The sequence below is a fragment of the Nicotiana sylvestris genome, chromosome 5 (assembly GCF_000393655.2).
Source record: "Nicotiana sylvestris chromosome 5, ASM39365v2, whole genome shotgun sequence".
Lineage (NCBI taxonomy): Eukaryota > Viridiplantae > Streptophyta > Magnoliopsida > Solanales > Solanaceae > Nicotiana > Nicotiana sylvestris.
The window spans coordinates 163,008,595-163,028,490 of NC_091061.1; positions in this window are offsets into that span (position 1 = coordinate 163,008,595).

A 19,896-nucleotide genomic window follows, 5' to 3' on the forward strand; every position below is an offset into this window, starting at 1 on the left:
CTTGAGTAGAGACCCCTGCAAAATAAATTGAACTTTTTTCCATGTTGGCTTTGAGGCTTGATGCTTCAGAGAACTTGTCAAAGCATTCCATCATGAGTTGTATTAAGATAGGATCTGCCATGCAGCACAACAACAAGTCATTTGCACAGTAGATATGCACAATCTCCATTTTTGCACACTTTGGATGGTAATTGAAGTCTGGATTAAGCTTCAATTGCTTCAAAGCTCTATTTAGGTACTCCATTAATAACATAAAGAGATAAGGTGACATAAGATCACCTTGCCTCAGCCTTTACTTTTCATTAAATCTGGGAGTCAACACCCCATTAGTTAGAAGGGAATAACTTACAGTACTTACACACTCCATAATGAGCTTGACCAGTCTAGTAGAAAACCCAAACTCCAATAGTAATCCTTCCAAGAAGCTCCATTACATAAAATCTTATGTTTTCCTGATATCCACTTTGATCAAGAATATGGGAGATGATGATTTTTGAGAATACCCTTTCAGTAATTCATGTGCTATGATCACATTGTCTAGAATGTTCCTCCCTTTAGCGAAAGCTGATTGTGATGCCCCTACTATATAATCTACAACTGGTTTCAGTCTTCCTGTCAAGATCTTTGCTATGAATTTGTAGAGGGTTGTACAACAAGCAATTGGTCTATATTCCTTGACAAATGATGGATTTGAAGTCTTTGGTACTAGTGTAACAGTAGTAGCATATACTTCTTTTAGTTGTTTCCTAGTTATAAAGAATTCTTGCACTGCATTGATTACTTCCTCTCCAATAAGTGGCCAGAACTCCTTAAAGATCTCAGCTGGGTATACATCTATACCAGATGCTTTGTCTAGAGGTAGGTCTTGTACAGCCTGTATGATCTTCTTTCTAGTTACTGGTAGAAGCATCTGTTGTTGCTGAGCCAGTGTTAGACAGGGGCCATTTCTGGCTATACTCACATCAAGTCCAGGCAAAACTGGAGCTGCTTCCCCCAACAGTTTTTGAATGAACCCCAAGAATTCCTTTTTGTATCAAAGGTGGGTCTATTAGTCTCATGTTGACTTCATTGAAGATAGATGATATTATATTCTTTTACTATCTAGCCTTTAAGTTGCATGAAAATACTTAGAATTTGAGTCTCCATATGCGATCCAGGTTGCCCTGGATTTTTGTCTGAAGACCTGCTCTTGTACTCTCTCCCATTTTTCTAATTGAATAAGTTGGAGCGTTTCCTCCTCAATTAGTTGTGGATTAAAGCAGTCCTTATTCAGTGTTTCCTATGTATGCTTCAGTTGTTCCCTGAGTTTTGTTAGCTTGAGATCTACGGAGGAAATAGCTTTGGGCATGGATTTGGTGGCTTCCTCTATTAGCTTTAGATTCCTCTATATAGTAAACATAGTATATCCATGTATGTCTTGTGCTTAGGTGCTTGCAACTGCTTCTTTGTATCCTTCCTGTTTCAGTAGGACATTGAGTAGTCTATAATGTCTTTTACCTTTTTTCCTTTTGGTTTCTGTATTTAGCATTATAGGAGTGTGATCTGAGATTTCTGGCACCATGTAGTTAGCCTCAATGTCTGTGAGACCCCATGTGTTTTTTTTTCTCTTCTCTTACATAATATACGTAACGTGGCGTGGTTATATTAGATATATATGATTGGGTATAGCACATTGGGAGAATAAAAATGAAAATGTATGGTAATATCAAGGAACTAACTAAAGCTTTAGGTCAAAGTAATCCCTTAAACAAAGGTTCGTGGTTAAAGAAATGGCTCGGGTAGCACCCCGCGCGTTCGAAAAGTTTAAGTTAACTTGCACCTGTGGGATAAGACTAAGAGTGTCTAATATGCTAAGAATAGTGTATTATGAGGTATTATAATATCACACGGGTCACATGTTAAGTTTTGGAGTCAAGCAAGTTGCGAAATAAAGGTCGGTAAAGGTTATCGTAAATTTCTCTAATACTTTTTCTAAACTTTGGGTCAAATGTATCAATCATTTCTCCCAATATATAATGAGTTATGGGACCCACAACCTATAAAATTGAAGGTCTACAAGCATCGTTCGTAACCAAAAAAACCTTACATCAAACGGACCTTGGAGTAAACTGTTATGACTGTTTTACCCCGGACTGTCCAGGCTAAAACCGGGTCGCGAATATAATCGGGTCAAACAAGTGGTATAAGTCGGGAAATCCGATTTGTAAGACCCCAAAACATTTCATTTTCGTCCCAAAACAGTGAGGGAGATGAAGAAAGGGTTCCATGGTGTTCTTGAGTGATTAAGGTACGTTTTTAACGATTTTGACCGTTAAAGTTTGTCCCCGTGCCTAGAAACTCAATCTCTACACTTTGCAATCGTTTCCCCCTTCTATTAGCTGTGTTTGGAGATATTTATGGAAGATAGGAATTTGTTGTTCTTGCTGGTTCTTCAGGTTTTATACTTGATTTTCCAAGGTAATCATCTTGGGACTCTTTTATGATCGTTTTTACAAAGTTCTACGGACGTTTCGTCAAGTTAGGGCCATATGGCAAATCTACCGATTTAAACTCAATTATAAACTGTTTATAGGTGCGTATAAGCTGCATATATATAGTTTTTGCAAAGATTAGGACGTAAGGAACAACTTTCGTGAAGGAACTACAGGCATTCGGACGTTCGTTGGAAAGGTATGTTAAGGCTAAGCTCCGTCCTTCCTTTTTGCACGAATTCTTGGAAATTCCTAAGACGTCAAATGTGATATTTTACTATTCTATTGCTAGAAAGACCTTCTGTGAAAGGTATTGGGATCATAGCTAAAGTATTTTCATGATGCTATTAGGTTATATTCCACTCGTTCGGTTAATTAGGGTATTCGACATCTATATATGTCATTTTGTCGGCTTTCTTATCCATATGTCTATATATATGAATTCTTATTCGTCTTTGGGTTGTGTGACTAAACAAAATAAAGGCATTTAGTATTTACGATCAGTCCTTCTTCCTTGTTAAAATATATTTTAAAATCTCTAAAGTGACACATCGATTTCCAAAAATCTCAAATATAAATTTTACGTTTAAACTATTAAAGTACTTGATTTTTGATATACTTTCCTTTGCTAATTATCAGGAAATCAGGTATAAGGACTAAGTGAAGCACCTTAAGCTTTTTATGAACATCTTCAGAGTTAAGTTATCTTTCTAAAAGTCGAGTTAAGTTTTCAAGCTTATTTATTCAAAGAAAAATATGAGGTTCCACGAGACAATTGCATGCTATACGAAGGTGATTATGAGATTATAAGAATAAGAGTACCAATGAGCCAAGATAGGCTAAGTTCTTGTTATGGCCTATTATGTGCATTCAAAGTTCATATCATACATGAACTTCGAGCTATAATCGGAGGTAAGGGTCCTATTTGCCCGAAACACTATATATATTGTACAGATGGCCATAGGTTGGAAATTTGATACCGGTTAGCTAACGGGAGAGACCGCCATTGCTAGTATTTGGTTGGGTATGTCATGCATTTGCATCAATATATATGTATTCACAACATACGATTACACGAGCATACAATGCATATTTGATTACTATGAAGTCGGATGTCGGCCATGGAGGCTATCAGAGTTTCAGTGTCAGGTGGTATCTCTATTACTTTTTTTTACATCAGCTATGTATGATTCTACAGTCCGCCTGACATACCAGTACATTTTTATTTGTACTGATGTCCCATTTCCTAGGGACACTGCATTTTTGTTTCGTGCGTGCAGGTCCAGGTAGGGACTCTGATCGACCCCTCTGCTAGGATTTCGGGGTTCAGCTGTGAGTTGGTAAGCTCCACCTTTTCCTGGAGCTTTCATAGGATGGTTACTTTTGTGTACAGTTTGGGTATAGTCAGGGCCTTGTTCCGACAGTGCTTATGACACTTTAGAGGCTATTGTGGACACAATATTTTGGGTTTCTTTTTGCAGCTTTTAGTATCCAGCCCATAGGCTTGGCATGTATATATATGTGTGTAGGCATGTATATCTCCAATCGCGGCCTCGTTGGCCAACTAGTACTTTATTATTTTGGCTCGTCTACCTTTTTTTATATGTCTTATTATTATTCAGGTCATGACTTTAACGGAGGCTTAGTATTTCAGATGTTGTGCTGCTCGATCTTTTGGGCCCCAGATTAGTTAGCTAGTATGTTTAGTGTCTAACTCGATCGAATACAGTATCGAGTGCCAGTCGTGCCTCCCCTAGTTTGGGGCGTGACAAACTTGTTATCAGAGCAGGTCATGTCCCAAGGAGTCCACAAGCCGTGTCTAGTAGAGTCTTGCTTATGGGTGTGTTGTGCACCACACTTATAATCAGGAGGCTGTGAGGTATTTAGGAATGGATATGTTTCTTTCAATTAATAGATCGTGCTATAGAGCGAAGTTATAAGAAAATATGAAATCTAAATCGTGCTTTGTGTTTCTTATCTTACAAGCTACCTACACTCAGGAGATGGCACAGTGAGAGATAGGTATGAATCCGGGGGAAGGTACCAGTCGATCCCCACCGGGTTAAAGGGATAGATTTCCCTTAGAGGCACACAGTGATTCTCCAGTACCCCTAGTCTCAGCTTTCCCAGCACTTGTTGGAGCCCAGGGAGATGCAGTAGCCCCAGCCTCACCAGTTATATTAGTACCTGAGGCAGCCCGAGACACAGGACCTCTAGCACCTGTTGTTTTGCCATCAGAGACTAGGAAGCAGGGGATGAGGGAGGCAGTTCAGTTGCTGACTAGGATGGTTTTTATTCATGAGCGACAGCTAGCGTCGGGAGCAGATGCCCGGAGAGATAGGACAGGAAGCTCGACGGTACGAGAGTTTCTTCACTTGTCCCCTCTATTATTTACAGGATCCAGTTCCACTGAAGATCCCCAGGACTTTATAGACCAAATGTATAGAGTATTGAGGGTGATGCATGCCTCCGTCACCGAGGCTGTGGAGTTGGCTTCTTTTCAACTACGTGATGTAGCCGTCCTATGGTATGAGGCATGAGAGAGATCTAGAGGACCTGATGCTCCGCCAGCAGAGTGAGAGGACTTCTCTGAGGCTTTTTTAGCCCATTATTTGCCACGGGAGGTTCGGGAGGCCCGTCTTGACTAGTTTCTTAATCTGAAGCAGGGGGATATGAGTGTGAGGGATTATAGCCATAAGTTTAATTCTTTGGCGAGGTATGCACCAGATATTCTACGTACCATGAGGGCTAGAGTTCATCATTATGTGGATGGTTTGGGGGATCATCTGATTAGAGACTATAGGGTAGCATCCCTATCGAATGATGTAGATATTTCCCGCATACAGGCTTTCGCTCAGACTATAGAGGACCTTTCCCATCGGATTCTTGATACTCACAAGGATAGGGAGCAGAGTAAGAGGTCCCGTACTATGGGGTCTTATAGGGAGCCACGGGGTGATTTCAAGCCCCCACTCCATCGATATCCACCTCGGTCAGCAGGTAGTTTCCCACCACAGATGCAGGGCCAGCGGTTTGATCGATATATTTAGTCAGGACCAGGGCAGAGCTCAGGCCAGCCTGAGGGGCATCGACAGGAGCGTTCTGCACAAATGAGACAGGCTACTCCTCCATGTACTCAATGCGGTAAGCTGCATACCGGGCAGTGTAGACAGGGTTCGAGTGCATGTTATCATTGTGGCCAGACAGGACATTTTATTAGTCGGTGCCCGGGGTTAGATAGAGGTGCACCAGCTCAGCCTTCAGGATCCACAGCAGCCTCTTCGCCCTCAATCCGTGCTCCCTGACCAGGTCCACAGTCTACTCAAGGACGTGGTAGGGGGAGAGGTGGAGGAGATACCTCAGGTTCTAGTGGTGGCCAGAACCGCTTTTATGCACTCACAGGCTGACAGGATTCAGAGGCATCCCCGGATGTTGTCACAGGTATATTGACAATACATTCTCATGCCATTTATGCATTGATAGATCCCGACTCTACATTTTCATATATTACTCCATTTATTGCTGGTAAGCTTGACATGAGATCTGAGTTGTTGCTACAGTCAGTTGAGGTGTCTACGCCAGTTGGAGACTCTATTGTTGCTAATCATGTCTATCGAGGTTGTACAGTGTTAAATAATGATCGTCCAACTTCTGTTGATTTAGTGGAATTGGTTATGCTAGACTTCGATGTCATTATGGGTATGGATTGGTTGGCTGCTTTTTATGCTAATATTGATTGTCGTGCAAAGTTGGTCCGATTGTTTTTCCGGGTGAGCCTATCCTTGAATGGAAAGGTAATGCAGCCACGCCCAAGGGTAAGTTTATTTCATACCTTAGGGCTCGAAAGTTTATTGCTAAAGGCTGTATATACCATCTGGTTCATGTCAGGGATATAGGTAAGGAGCCAGCAACTCTTCAGTCGGTTCCTATTGTGAATGAATTTCCGACGGTATTCCCTGGCGAGCTTCCAGGAATTCCCCCCGAAAGGGAAATTGATTTCGCTATAGATTTGCTTCCTGATACGCAGCCTATATCCATTCTTCCCTACAGAATGGCTCCTGCAGAGCTAAAGGAATTGAAGGAACAACTAAAGGACTTGCTCGATAAAGGCTTTATTAGGCCAAGTACATCCCCATGGGGTGCTCCGGTTGTTCAGAAGAAAGATGGCTCCTTACGGATGTGTATTGACTACAGGCAACTAAATAAAGTCACTATCAAGAATAAGTATCCTCTTCCATGGATTGATGACTTGTTCGACCAGTTACAAGGTGCCAAATGCTTTTCGAAGATCGATTTGCGATCTGGTTATCATCAGCTACGAGTCAGGGATATTGATATCCCAAAAACAACATTTAGGACGAGGTATGGCCATTTTGAATTCCTTGTCATGTCTTTCGGGCTTACAAATGTCCCACCAGCCTTTATGGATCTTATGAACCGGGTATTCAAACCATTCTTGGATGAATTTGTGATTGTGTTTATTGACGACATCCTGATATATTCACGATCGGAAGTCGAACATGCGGACCACTTGCGAGCTGTATTGCAGACTCTCCAGGACTACAGGTTATATGCTAAATTCTCTAAATGTGAATTTTGGCTAATTTTTGTAGCTTTTCTTGGTCATGTTATTACCAGTGATGGTATCAAGGTTGATGGCCAAAAGATTGAAGCTGTGATGACTTGGCCGAGGCCCTTGAATCCGATAGAGGTTCGTAGCTTTTTAGGCTTGACAGGGTATTACCGAAGGTTTGTGGAAGGATTTTCCTCTATTTCTTCACCATTGACGAAGCTGACACATAAGGGAGCTAAGTTTTAGTGGACTGAGGCATGTGAACAAAGTTTTCAGGAGCTAAAGAAAAGTCTTACGATGGCACCTATCTTGACTCTTCCGGATGGCACCGAGGGTTATGTTGTCTATTGTGATACCTCGAGAATTGGCCTAGGTTGTGTTCTTATGCAGCATGGTAAGGTTATCATGTATGCCTCCAGACAGTTGCAGAAACATGAACAGAACTATCCTACGCACGATCTTGAGTTAGCCGCAGTTGTCTTCGCCCTAAGGATTTGGCGGCATTATCTATATGGGGTTCATATTGATGTTTTCACCGACCACCAGAGCCTTCAGTATTTATTTAAATAGAGGGAGCTAAACCTACGACAAAGAAGATGGCTAGAATTACTAAAGGACTATGATGTTGATATTTTATATCATCTCGACAAAGCTAATATTGTTGCTGATGCCCTTAGCCGGAAGTCCATAGGCAGTCTAAGCCATGTTGAAGCTGATAAGGTCAAGATGACCAAATATCTATGCTAGCTAGCTAATTTGCAGGTGCGTTTGGTAGACGCAGAGGGTGTACGCATTCTCGTTCAGAATATAGCAAAATCTTCTTTTGTTACTGAAGTGAAAGAGCGACAACACGAGGATCCTGAGCTTATAAAACTGAGGGAAAGTATTCCACAGTAGAGACAACATTTATTTGAGCTAATTGGAGATGGAGTCCTTAGATACCAGGGCTTCTTATATGTACCGACCGTCAGAGAGCTCCGCGCTAAGATTCTTTTGAAGGCCCATTATTCTAGATATGCAGTTCACCCCGGAGCGATAAAGATGTATCGGGACCTTCGACAGATCTATTGGTGGAATGGAATGAAAAAAGATATCGCGGAGATGGTAGCCCAATGTCCTAACTGCCAACAAGTTAAAGCCGAACATCAGAGGCCTAGAGGCCTAACTCAGTGTATTGAACTTCCATTATGGAAATGGGACATGATAAATATGGACTTCATCACCGGTTTGCCTCGCACTCCACGGAGGTATTATTCTATTTGGGTAATTATTGATAGGCTTACAAAATCTGCTCATTTCCTACCAGTCAGGACGATATATTCAGTCGATGATTATGCCAAGCTTTACATTCAGGAGATTGTGCGCCTTCACGGGGTACCATTATCTATTATCTCTGATCGAGGGGCTCAATTTATAGCACATTTTGGGAAATCTTTTCAGAAGGGTCTAGGCACGCAGGTAAATCTTAGCACAACTTTTCATCCGCAAACTGATGGACAGGCAGATCGTACTATTCAGACAGTTGAGGATATGTTACGTGCATGCGTGCTAGATTTTAAAGGAAGTTGGGATGATCATATACCTCTTATTGAGTTCGCTTATAATAATAGCTTCCAAGCTAGTATTCAGATGGCCTCTTATGAAGCACTATACGGGCGGAAGTGTAGGTCGCCGATCGGTTGGTTCGAGGTCGGGGAAGCAGAGTTGCTAGGTCTTAGTCTAGCAAACAATGGAAAAGGTAAAACTTATTAGAGACTGGCTGCGTACAGCACAAAGTCGGCAGAAGTCTTATGCAAATGTTCGACGACGAGACTTAGAGTTGATGTAGAAGATTGGGTTTTTCTGAAAGTATCGCCTATGAAGGGCTCATGCGATTTGGAAAGAAGGGGAAGCTCAGCCCCAGGTATGTTGGACCATATAAGATTATTCGGAGGATTGGTAGGGTGGTGTACGAGCTTGATTTGCCTTTAGAATTAGGAGTAGTCCATCCTGTGTTTCATGTATCTATGTTGCGGAAGTGCATTGGAGATCCTTCACTTATTACCCCCATTGAGGATATTCACATTGCTGAAGACTTATCTTATGCAGAGGTACCAGTAGCTATTTTAGATCGGCAGGTAAGAAAGATTCGAACTAAAGAAATGGCGTCCATGAAAGTGTTATGGCGTAATAACAACATCGAGGAAATGACCTAGGAAGCTGAGGAGGAAATGAGGAAGAAGTACCCCTACCTATTTATGACTTAAGGTGAGTCGCATTTAAATAATTGGCAATTATTTCTTTACAACACTTAATTGGATTTTAAATGACTTGAAAGTGCAATTTAAATTTCTTATTATGAGATAGCTATACGAAGCCTAGTAGTTGGAATCTTCAGAATTTGATTTATGCTTCGCAAATGTAACAAATATAGCCTCGCAAATAACGTATTAGCGGGAAAAAAAATGAAACCAAGGAATTGACTTGACCCATTCGCAGACGAATGTTCTTAGGGGGGGGAGACTGTGAGACCCCATGTGTTTTTTTTCTCTTCTCTTACGTAATATACGTAACGTGGCGTGGTTATATTAGGTATATATGATTGTGTATAGCACATTGGGAGAATAAGACTTAAAATGTGTGGTAATATCAAGGAACTAACTAAAGCTTTAGGTCAAAGGAATCCCTTAAACAAAGGTTCGTGATTAAAGAAATGGCTCGGATAGCACCTCGCGCGTTCGGAAGGTTTAAGTTAACTTGCACCTGTGGGATAAGACTAAGAGTGTCTAATATGCTAAGAATAGTGTATTATGAGGTATTATAAAATCACACGGGTCACATTTTAAGTTTTGGAGTCAAGCAAGTTGCGAAATAAAGGTCGGCAAAGGTTATCGTAAATTTCTCTAATATTTTTTCTAAACTTTGGGTCAAATATATCAGATCATTTATCCCAATATATAATGAGTTATGGGACCCACAACCTATCCAATTGAAGGTCTACAAGTCTAGTTTGCAACCAAAAAAACCTCACATCAAACGGACCTTGGAGTAAAATGTTATGACTGTTCCCCGGACTGTCCAAGCTAAAACCGGGTCGCGAACCGAGTCGGGTCAAACAAGTGGTATAAGTCGGCAAATCCGACTTGTAAGACCCTAAAATATTTCATTTTCATCCCAAAACAGTGAGAGAGCTGAAGAGAGGGTTTCATGGCGTTCTTGAGTGATTAAGGTACGTTTTTAACGATTTCGACCGTTAAAGTTTGTCCCCGTGCTTAGAAACTCAATATCTACGCTTTGCAATCGTTTCCCCCTTCTATTAGCTGTGTTTGGATCTATTTTTGGAAGATAGAAATTTGTTGTTCTTGCTGGTTCTTCAGGCTTTATACTTGATTTTCCAAGGTAATCATCTTGGGACTCTTTTATGATCGTTTTTACAAAGTTCTACGGATGTTTCGTCAAGTTAGGGCCATATGGAAAATCTGCCGATTTAAACTCAACTATGAACTATTTATAGGTGCATATAAGCTGCATATATATAGTGTTTGCAAAGCTTAGGATGTAAGGAACAACTTTCGTGAAGGAGCTACAGGCATTCAGATGTTCGTTGGAAAGGTATGTTAAGGCTAGGCTCTGTCCTTCCTTTTTGCACGAATTCTTGGAAATTCCTAAGACGTCAAATGTGATATTTTATTATTCTATTGCTAGAAAGACCTTCTGTGAAAGGCATTGGGATCATAGCTGAAGTATTTTCATGATGCTATTAGGTTGATATTCCACTCGTTCGGTTAATTAGGGTATTCGACATCTATATATGTCATTTTGTCGGTTTTCTTATCCATATGTCTATATATATGAATTCTTATTCGTCTTTGGGTTGTGTGACTAAACAAAATAAAGGCATTTAGTATTTACGATCAGTCTTTCTTCCTTGTTAAAATATATTTTAAAATCTCTAAAGTGACACATCGATTTCCAAAAATCTCAAATATAAATTTTACGTTTAAACTATTAAATCACTTGATTTTTGATATACTTTCCTTTACTAATTATCAGGAAATCAGGTATAAGGACTAAGTGAAGCACCTTAAGCTTTTTATGAACATTTTTAGAGTTAAGTTATCTTTCTAAAAGTTGAGTTAAGTTTTCAAGCTTATTTATTCAAAGAAAACATATGAGGTTCCACGAGACAATTGTATTTGATACGAAGGTGATTATGAGATTATAAGAATAAGAGTACCAATGAGCCAAGATAGGCTAAGTTCTTGTTATGACCTATTATGTGCATTCAAAGTTCATATCATACATGGCATATTATGCATGGACTTCGAGCTATAATCGGAGGTAAGAGGCCTATTTGCCCGAAAAACTATATATATTGTACAGATGGCCATAGGTTGGCAATATGATACCGGTTAGCTACCGGGAGAGACCGCCATTGCTAGTATTTGGTTGGGTATGTCATGCATGTGCATCAATATATATGTATTCATGACATACGATTACACGAGCATACCATTCATATTTGATTACTATGAAGTCGGATGTCGGCCATGGAGGCTATCAGAGTTTCAGTGTCAGGTGGTATCTCTATTACTTTTTTTACATCAGCTATATATGATTCTACTTCTCGCCTTACATACCAGTACATTTTTATTCGTACAGATGTCTGGTTGCCTGGGGACATTGCATTTTTATTTCGTGCATGCAAGTCCAGGTAGGGACTCTGATCGACCCCTCCGCTAGGATTTCGGGGTTCAGCCGTGAGTTGGTAAGCTCCACCTCTTCCTGGAGCTTTCATAGGATGGTTACTTTTGTGTACAGTTTGGGTATAGTGGGGGCCTTGTTCCGACAGTGCTTATGACACTCTTAGAGGCTATTGTGGACACAGTATTCTGAGTTTCTTTTTGCAGCTTTCAGTATCCAACCCATAGGCTTGGCATGTATATATATGTGTGTAGGCATGTATGTCTCCAATCGCAACCTCGTTGGCTAACTAGTACTTTATTATTTTTGCTCGTCTACCTTTGTTTATATGGTTTATTGTTATTCAGGTCATGACTTTAATGGTCCAGGCTTAGTATTTCAGATGTTGTGCTGCTCGATCTGTTGGGCCCCAGTTTAGTTAGCTAGTATGTTTAGTGGCTAAATCGATTGAATACAATATCGATTTCCAGTCGTGCCTCCCCTAGTTTGGGGCGTGAGAATGTCACTATAATAGCTGAACCTTTCTGCATTCCCAATACCTAGTCTATGTGACTGTAGATTCTCTCCCATGTTTCTCTTTTGTTGCTCTAAGGCCCTCCTGTCTGCTACAATATGCATTCCATAAACAAAAGTAATGCAGCTACTGAATGTTGATTGTCTATCTTCAATTTGACAATGGACTAGATGAAAGGTGAAGTCTAATGTCTTTATAGCTACTGAATTTGATCTCCATCTAATCTAGATTCTACCATTAGGAGCAGAGTTGTAATTGTCAATGAACTCCCACTCCATACCAAGCTTTCTTTGGATATTAGGAACCTTAGGCTTTTTGACTCTAGTCTCAAAGCACCCAATGAAATACAACAACAACATACTCAATATAATCTTACAAGTGGGGTCTGGGGAGGGTAACGTGTATGCAGACCTTACCCCTACCTAGGGAGGTAGAGAGGCTATTTCCAATAGACCCTTGGCTCAAGAGAAGGTTGCAAGGAAGAAGAAGAAGAAGAAGAAGAAGAAAAAGAAGAAGAAGAAGAAGAAGAAGAAGAAGAAGAAGAAGAAGAAGAAGAAGAAGAAGAAGAAGAAGAAGATGAAGATGAAGAAGAAAGAGGGGGAGAAAGATAGATGAGGGAGACAAAAGACGATAAGGAAAAAGAGAAGAAAAAGTAGCATCAGATAGTAACAATCAGGGAGCAATAATTTCCAGTAAAAGGGAGAAAAAGTAGCTACAAAATAATAATAATCAGGGAGCAACAATTTTCAGTAGCAACTTACAAAGACACTGGACGTGTTTGCTAAGTACCAGATATAATAACAAACTAAAAGGAAGTAACATTCAACCAACAACAAGAAAAAGCACCCAATGAAATCTCTTTGTTTAAAGGACTTGTTTAGTCCTCTAATATTCCAAGCACAAATAATCATTGAGATGGGGTTACAATGGTATGCTTGATCTCTTTCTCCAATCCCTGTGAGGAACCTGCATTTGGCCCTTGCTTCAGCTTCCCTTGATCATTCTCCTGTATTTTCAACATAGCATATTTGTTCCTTTTGGAAAGTACATCTGGATTAATAAGATGTTCTTTTCTTTGCTTTGTCCCATGATATACTACTGCCCATTTGCCTCTGCCATTTATTTAAACCTGCAGATCCTCCACTTGTTGCTGAACAATTGTTTCAGTATTATTCTCCTCCTTATCTTTAGCATGCACCTCTTCAGCTGGTTGTCCTGCTGGTTTTGATTTCCACTCCCATTTGGCCTTCCTATTCTTTTTGTTATGGGGTTTTTCAGCTGCTTGAGTTGTCTCTGGCTTCTTCTTGCATTCACCTGTTAAATGCCCAAAATAGTTGCAATCCTGGCGAAATTTTGGTTACCATTCATATTTAGTAACCTGCTCTCGTAGCTTCCCATCAGGTCTTTCAATGGTGAGTCTATCTGGCATTGTTTGAGCTATATCCATTTCTACAAGGACCCTAATATATGATATCCTTTCACATTGGGCAATCCGTTTGTCAGTACAAATTGGATTACCTAGTGAGCTTGCAATTCTCCCTAGATTTTCCTCCGCCCAACACTGAATTGGTAGAATGTGACCCATACTGGAATCACATGCATGGGCTCATTTTGGATATCGAACTCAGGGTCCCAGTCCTTTAGAATCATTGGTCAATTGTTAAATGTGTAAGGCCCATTTAGGAGAATTTGAACTTTAGCTTCCATAGATTCAAATCGAAATAGAAAATAACCATCGTCATGCAGGAATACCTTTGGGGTTACCACTCAACACTCTATAGAAAAACTTCAACATCTTCCTGAACGGTGGATTTCCCCCAAATACATAGCCAATTAGGGTTGTTTTCCATTTCTAACATTGTTGATATAATTCATCCGGATTGAACTTCACCGCTTTAATTCCATCCCTAATTTCTGGTGGGTAAAACTTCAGTTGTAGCCCTTATTGCCGAATCCGATTTTCTTTGACCACGTTCGCCATCATCTTTGTGCTTTCTCCAGAAATAGCAGAATAGGTCAATTTCATTGCAGTTGTAGCTATAGTTACCTCTGGTAGGTGCACTTTCTCCATCGGCAATGCTTGGAGTATTGTAGATGCACTTCCCATTCCCGGCAACCAATGAGATAGTTGCATGGATGGCAATTGTTGAATTATTCATGTATCCGGTGTTACCAGTCTACTGCTGGTCTCTTTCGCCGGTTGCGTTATTGGCGTTGGTGTTTCCTCCTTCCATTTCCAGCGTTGGCGGGCCATGGTGTATGTTAGTTATCCTCACTAATCATGCGCCGACAGCTCCTCTTCTTACTTTTCTTCATTATTGTTAATAATTAGAATTGCGATTCTATAATTGCAAAAAATTAATTTACAAACAACAAAATATTTTTTTGTACCTAATTTGCAAGCTCTAATTATGGGCAAACTGATAACTCCTCTTAATGTATAGTAATAAAAGCTAGCATTTGGTTTGTTTATTAATTAAGAGAATAAATAAGTCATTTTGTGCATTTTTTAAATTCTATCTCCATTAGTTAGAAAAGAAAGTTATTGCATTTTAATCGAATAACAATTATTAAGAAATCGACAATGCTTAACATTTTTTGTATAACTTACTATGCTGTATATTTAAGATAAAACAATATCGTAATTAGAAGGAAGAAAAACTTTCACACGTGATTTCTGTGTTAATTGATATTAATGAAAAAAATGAGAGAAAGAATTGAAGATTTCTGCTTTTGTATATTCAAAAATGATTGAATTGTATTAAGTGTACAACCCCAACTTTATATACAGAATGAATGTTTTAGGGCAACATACTACATTGCCAAGTGACAATGTCCTATTAGCTAGGATAAAATTGTACATAAAAGAAATATAAGGATGGAGCAAATAATTAAAATACAAAGGTATGGGGAAAATAAGTAAAATATAAAACAATATGAGCTATACACTATGTTCTTACAATAGTTGGACAGGGCAGACCCATAAGTGGGCTAAGGATGACTAGGCCCAATTGTTGGAACATTGTTAGCACAACAATTAGGCCCAAGGCCCAAAAGACCACCTCAAACCCTCACGTCCAAAACCGAATAGCCTCTGTCATCTTTATCGACTCCAACACCCCCCCTCAAGTTGGAGGGGGTAGAAAACACACCCAACTTGCCCAAAAGATCACGATGAAGAGGTCCAGTGAGTGGTTTGGTGAAGAGATCTGCTAACTGGGCAGAAGATCGAACAAAGGTTAACGAAATCAGCCCAGCAAGGTATTGGTCGCGTACAAAATGACAATCGTTTCAACGTGCTTCGTCCGTTCGTGAAAAATAGGGTTTTTTTGCTATATGAATTGCTACTTGGCTATCGGAGTGAAGAGGGACTGGAAGGGAAATAGGAATTGACAAATCCTCAAAAAGACGAACCAACCATGTGAGCTCTGCAACCACTCGCCGCATAGATTTGTATTCTGCCTCGGCTGAATTGAACGAGATGGAAGTTTGCTACTTGGATTACCAAGAGATCGGAGAGGTACCAAGGGAAATGTAAAAACCACTGACCGACTTTCTTGAGTCCGGGCAGGTGGCCCAATCGGAGTCACAAAAAGCTAGGAGCTTGAAGAAGGAGGAAGCGGACATAAAAAGCCCAAGCCCAGGATCTTTGAGCAGATAGCGAAGCACACAGAGTGTTGCATCTAGGTGTGGTTGTCGAGGGTCCTGCATGTACTGGCTGAGGTGCTGGACAATGAAGGATAAGTCTGGGCGGGTGTGAGTGATGTAGTTAAGTTTTCCAAGGAGATGACGATACAAGGTGGGATCCTTCACGGGTTCCCCTGTGTGAGTAGACAAACGAGTAGACGAATCGAGTGGAGAAGAAACATGTGACAAATGGAGAGAGTCAAATTCTTGGAGAAGGTCTAAAGTGAATTTGCACTGAGAAAGGAGGAGTCCATCTGTTTCTCGGACAACTTCCATGCCTAGAAAAAAATGTAAGTCCCCGAGATCTTTAATTTTGAATTCTTGATTGAGAAATTCTTTCAAAGCATGTAGTTCTGTAGTGTCATTTCCTGTCAAGAGTATATCATCCACGTAGATAGCCACTATAGAAATGGAAGAATCTGACCTTTTAAAGAACAGGGAATAGTCGTTGAATGAGTGAGTGAATCCCTTAAAATTCAAAGCAATTGTAAGTTTAGCATACCACTAACGAGATGTTTGTCGTAGCCCATAAATTGATTTCTTTAATTTGCATGCATGAGTAGGTGAAGTAGGTACAACCCCGGGTGGGAATTTCATGTACACTTCTTCGTTTAGATCTCCATGTAGGAAAACGTTATTCACATCTAGCTGGTATAGACCCCATCCTTTCTTTACTGCAGTGGCCAGTATGCATCTGATTGTGGTCATCTTCACCACAGGTGAAAAAGTTTCATTGAAGTCTATTCCCTCTTTTTGTATGTCTCCTCTAATGACCAATCTTGCCTTTAGTCTTTCCACACTCCCATCTGAATGGTGTTCAACCTTATACACCCATTTGCATGGTAAAGCTTTCCTCCCGGGTGGTAATTCAACTACTTCCCAAGTCTTATTAAGTTCAAGTGCCTCAATCTCTTTATTCATTGCTTCTTGCTACCCTGGGTGATGTGTTGCCTGTAAATAGTCCGTAGGTTCTTGTATATTGGATAATGTATTTAGCATATGTTGACTGGTAGTAGATAGTCCACTGAAAGATATACAAGTAGGTGTAACTGGTGTGAGAAAGCAAGAGTTGCTAACATCTGTGAGTTGGAGTGCATTACAGATAAATCCTTGAGATAAGATGGAGTTGTGTGTGGTCTGGTAGACTTCCTAATAAGAACATCCATCATAGAATCAGAATCCAAAGAAGGAAAAACTGGTGCAGATGTATGTCGTTGACTAGATGTTACTGGAGAATCTGGAGAGAAACTAGAAGGAGAGATAGAGGGAATAGGTGTACTAGGATGATTTGAAGAAATGGGGGAAGAACAGAAGTCACTTGATGATTCATTAGCCTCTTTGGAACCTTTAGTGTGAGGTCTGATAGCAAAAGGTAAAGGTTCATGAGTCTGATGACTTGCAGAAACTGGAGCAGTGGGTAAAGAAATCTCAGAAGAAGAATTAGATTTAATAGAAGCAAATGGACAGAATTCTTCATGAAATACAACATCTCTAGAAATGAAAAGCTTCAAATTCTCGATGTTCAACACTTTGTAACCCTTCTTTCCATGAGGATAACCTAAGAACACACAAGGTATAACCCTTGGTTCAAACTTAGTTCTTTGATTTGAAACAGTAGAAGCAAAACATAAACACCCAAAGCATCTAAGGTTAGAGTACTTTGGCTTGCTTGAAAAAAGAACTTCATAAGGAGTCTTAAGCTTTAAGACACTTGAAGGAAATCTGTTGATCAAATAGGTCGCTGTAAGAAGGCAGTCACCACAGTATGATATAGGCAGGTGTGATTGGTATAACAAGGCTCTGGATGTCTCTAAAAGATGCCTGTGCTTTCTCTCCACAACTCCATTTTGTTGTGGTGTGGTCACACAAGTGGTTTGATGAATAATACCTAGTGACTCAAAAAATTCTGATTGAACTTTACCACTTCCCAATTCAAAAGCATTATCCGTCCTTATAGTTTTCAACTTGTTGTTAAACTGTCTTTCTGCCATAGCTATAAAACCTTTTAGAATAGTGAATGAATTGGATTTGTTGGTTAGTAGGTAAGTCCATGTGCCTCTACTGAAGTCATCAACAATTGTAAGAAAATATTTAAAGTCATCATATGTAGCACTATTGTATGGTCCCCAGGTATCCACATGAATTAATTCAAACACTTTCTTAGTAGAAATAGAACTAGAGGGAAAAGGAAGTTTGAACTGCCTTGCCATAGGATAAATAACACATGGAGTGGAGAATTTGGAACGCTTGGATATAGAAACTGATGAACATTTTTCATATTGCTAAAGGGCATATGGCCTAATCTATAGTGCCACAACTTCTCTTTTACAATTGAATCAGAAAAACTAAAACATGAGCACAAACTATGATTGGAAACAGAATTCCTTCTTGGAATAAAAACACTTCTAAACTTAGGTGAACTTTTAGACACTGGTGTTGTATGTCTGGATCTGAGAATGTAGAGGCCCCCTTCCTCTTTACCAATCTCCAGTGAGCTCTTCACTGAAGGGCCCTGTAGAAGAAAACATGAAAAAGGTGTGAATAAAACATATTGCTTGAGTTGTCTGCACAACTTGTGCACAGATAACATATTATATTTGAAGGATGGAATGTAAAGAACATTTCGAAGAATCAGATTAGGCAAAAGAGAAATAGTTCCTGAATGAGTGACCTGAACTCTGTAAGAGTTTGGGAGTTTTACCATGAGAGGTTTAGCCAAGGTTTTTAAATCTGTAAAAAATCTTTGTTGAAAGACATATGTTCTGTCGCTCCACTATCCAATGTCCAAGACTCATCATTGATTTGAATTAAACAGGCTAAATCTTCAAATAAATTGGTCATACCAGCATAGCTTACATTTGCTGCAACATCAGAGGTTCCTGCACTGTTTTGTCCCACTTTCACTTGCTGAATAAGCTGCAACAGCTCAGCCACATTTTCCTTGGTGAGATTCTGAACTCCTGATGCACTTTCTGCTCCCTGTTCATTTTCTTCATTTGAAAAGGAAGCTTTGTTTGTCTGGGCACCTCCTTGAAATCTTTTCTCCCTTGCGAACTTGAAATCAGCTGGAAACCCATGAATTCTATAGCACTTCTCTATGCTATGTCCAGGCTTTTTGCAATAGGAACAAATTCCTAAATATTTCTTAAATTCAAAACTTGTTTTCTGCATCCTGTTCTCATTAAATTTTCTGAAATTTTCTGGTTGGTTTGCAGCAATGAATGAGGCAGATCCCCCTAAGTATGCAGGGGTAGCATGTATCTCCCTCTGTTTCTCATCTTGAATCACAAGAGAGTATGCTTGTCCAATGGAAGGTAAAGGTGATGACAATAATATGTTACTCCTTACCCCAATAAATATATCATTTAGTCCCATTAGGAACTGTAATAGTCTCTCATCTTGGTGTGATTTCAAGTTTTTGACTTTTGCACCACACTCACACTCACAAACACAAGCAGAAAATGTATTGAGTGCATCTAGTTCATCCCTTCATTTTGGTGAAGTAAGTTGATACACTTGAATTACCTTGCACCACTGAACTTAATTCCTTTTGTAATTGGAACAGCTTTGCTCCATTTGCCTGTCCAAATCTATCTTCCAGGTCACTCCATAAATCCTTTGCACTCTGTGAATAAAGCACATTCTCAGCTATCTCTTTGGACAGGGAGTTGAGAAGCCATGAAAGTACAATATTATTACATCTACCCCAGGCTTGCTGGATTGCAGAATCAACCTTAGGGATAATAAGAGTACCATTGATAAATCCCAGCTTGTTCTTTGCAAACAAGGCAATGATAACTGCCCTTCTCCAACCTCCATATCCTTTTCCATCAAAAGCTGAGGACACAAGGTTCATCCCTGGATAGTCAGAAGGATGAAGGTAGTAAGGGTGAGTAGAGTCGATCACTCCTGAAACAATGGTGATTGTGGGTGCAGGAACATTAGTGGTGGCAGCAGAAGCATAAGCT